Genomic DNA, 2,902 nt, shown 5'->3' with positions numbered 1-2,902 from the left:
GAACAAAAAACACATAAAATGATCATAACACAACAATGCGCCCTCGCATTTGAGTTAGTCTGAAACAATATAACAAATTTATGCAATATCTTCTACTTTTAAGAGCAAAGAATGATAGATGACAGGCAGGATCAAAGGCAGGAACTTCAGGGAAAATGTTAAAATATTTGAGCTGCGTTGAACAAAAAGTGCAGCAGTTTAAAGGGCCGTGGAGCTAACAACACAGGTTATGGAAATATTAGAACGCCAATAATTTGATTTAAATCACAATAAAGTTACACACAAAAAAATTGCATGGCTCAGGAACCGGTTAAAAAAATAAATAACTAAAGCTGGATCCCGAGGATGTTCAAACGCAGCGTCGGTGGCTCAGCCTGCAGCAGGTTAAAGAGAGACAAAGGAGGGAGGGGTGAATATTTCCAGTATATTTATAGCAGTAATATCAATACCATTTGGCTAAATACTTACACATATTAATGTGATGCGTGGGCCTGCATCTTCGCACACAGCTCTCCAATGTTCGGCACAATTGAAGACAGTTTAAGCTTCAAATCTTTCTCAACAGCACCCAGTCTTTGCCGATGTTTAGTCTTAACTGCTGTCAGAGCAGAGAAACCAGCCTCGCATAGGTAGGTTGTAGCAAAGGGGATCAAAACTCTCAAGGCTCACTTTGCCAGGACTGCGTATGATGGCATCAGCTCAGTCCAAAAATCCACAAGTGGCTTTCGTTTGAACTGCAACTGCAGTGCGCCATCAGATGACAGCTCGATCAGCTGTTCCTGCTCCTGAAATGACAGCTGTGTGACTGGGAGGGAAACTTCAAATGGGTTGCGAATCCACGCTTGGGATTTGTCGATGGGTGGGAAGTATTTCCGTAGCTGTTCCGCGAGTTGGTTGAGGTGTTCAATGATGAGACTTTTGAAATGCACACCCAGGAGCACGTCATTAACCAGCAAGAACTCGTGATGCGTAGGGAAACACAGGAGTGTATTCCCACTCACACAGCTCGCCCAGAACCGGAGCTTCTTCATCATAGCTTCAGTCTTATCTTGTATGTTGTACAGGGTAACATTGACTCCCTGCAGACTTAGATTAAGTTCATTCAGAGCAGAAAATATGTCCGCCAGATAGGCGAGCCTCTTCAGAAAGTCTTCGTTATGCAGGCTGGCAGCCAAATCAAACGGATTGTCCTAAAAAATCTGCTGAAGCTCGTGTCGCAACTCAAAAAGCCTCGTTAATATTTTGCCGCAGGACAACCAGCGCACTTCAGTGTGCAGCAGCAATGCTTTGTGTTCGCTGCCCATCTCATTGCATAACAGCGTGAACAGCCTTGAATTTAGCGGGCGAGCTTTAATGAAGTTCACCAGTTTCACAGAATCATTCAGGACTCTTGAGTAGATCAGCTGGCATGTTTTTGGCTGCCAAGGCCTCCCTGTGAATGCTACAGTGTAACCACTGAACGGATGGACACATTTTCCTGATATGAGCTATAAGCCCTGTGTGCTTCCCTGTCACTGATTTTGCCCCGTCAGTGCAAATGCCCACGCAGCGAGTCCAGTCGATCCAGTTGGTCCTCATAAACACATCCATTAAATTGAAGATTTTCTCTCCTGTTGCTCGGGTAGCAAGGGGTCGGCAGAAGGCAAAATCTTCTTGCATCGTGCCTTCAAAAATGTAACGGACATATACCAGACGATTGGCCAGATTTGTCACATCTGTAGACTCGTCTACTTGCAGCGAGTAAAACTCGCTTTCTTTCACCCGGCTGACTAATGTAGCCAGGATGTCCTCTGACAGTGCATCGATGCGGCGTGACACCGTGTTATTGGATACTGGAATCATGTCTAACATTTTAGCTTCTTTCTCTCCAATCATGCATCCCACCGTCTCTCTGGCAGCTGGCAAGCACACATCTTCAGCAAGTGTGTGAGGCAGCCCGTTTCTCGCTATTCTGTAGCTGAGAAGTTATGAAGCCCGTAATGCGTCTTTTGTAGACCCGACATATGAATGAAACTGCAGTTGTTTTTTGCTGCTTTGTAACTCCTCCAGTTTTGATTAAAAAAATATAAGGGGTCTTTGAATTACATTACCATGCTTTGTGTGAAGGTGCCGACGTAGATAAGAAGGTTTTATGCAGCTGTTTGCTAGAACCTCGCTGCACACCACGCACTGCGGCTTTGGGCAATCTGCATCACCAATCCAAGTGAAGCCCAGACCTAGATAATTTTCGTCATATTTCCTTATTTTTTTCCCCATCTGGTGTTCACCCTCATCACCTCTTTTGCCTTGCTGCCATCTTCCCTCCTTTGCTGTTTCCTTCGGCTCATCATTTTTTGACTCCCGCTGTTTTTTTTCTCCCGGATCCTTAGCAATTCTCTCATCTGTTGCCTCTGATTCACAACTCTCCCTCGGTTCTTCTCCTCCTATAGCACTAACTTTGACTTTCAAATTCTCACCTGACAGTTTCCCTGATTTCAGCCAATTGAGCATACTTGCAAAAATGACAGAGGCTACAAGCTAGGCGCAAATGCAGCGTGTAGTAGTAGAAGAAGAATTCTTCTTCTATGATTCATTTTAAGATGAAGTGCATTTTGAATAGAAATTTTAATTTCAATTTTTATTTTAATTATTTTAAAAATTACAAAGGAATATTTTTTGTTTATTTACACATTTTTATTGTGAAGTGGAAAAAACGCTAATTTGACGCCATTACACTTTTCACCTCGCGCACCACACTTTGGGAATCCCTGCATTAGAACATCCCCACCACACATCCAGTAGCTATCGGCCACTGGAATGTCTTGCTCACCTAGTAGATCAAGAGTAGGAATCGTCATCGATATGTCATCACAATCCTGACTAAGCTACAGGGTTTTCATACCAAACAGGGGTGTCAATAAGA

The 2,902-nt window shown here is 43.6% G+C and overlaps 1 pseudogene; it reads right to left on the bottom strand.

Moving 5' to 3' along the window:
* Positions 1-656: 656 nt before the first annotated feature.
* LOC139061903 (zinc finger BED domain-containing protein 5-like) lies at positions 657-2,263 on the bottom strand (annotated as a pseudogene).
* Between the last annotated feature and the right edge of the window lie 639 nt (positions 2,264-2,902).

The sequence above is a fragment of the Nothobranchius furzeri genome, chromosome 11, assembly GCF_043380555.1.
Source record: "Nothobranchius furzeri strain GRZ-AD chromosome 11, NfurGRZ-RIMD1, whole genome shotgun sequence".
Taxonomy (NCBI): domain Eukaryota; kingdom Metazoa; phylum Chordata; class Actinopteri; order Cyprinodontiformes; family Nothobranchiidae; genus Nothobranchius; species Nothobranchius furzeri.
Note: the sequence above shows the minus strand (reverse complement) of the source record. Positions and strands in the feature narration are given on the sequence as shown.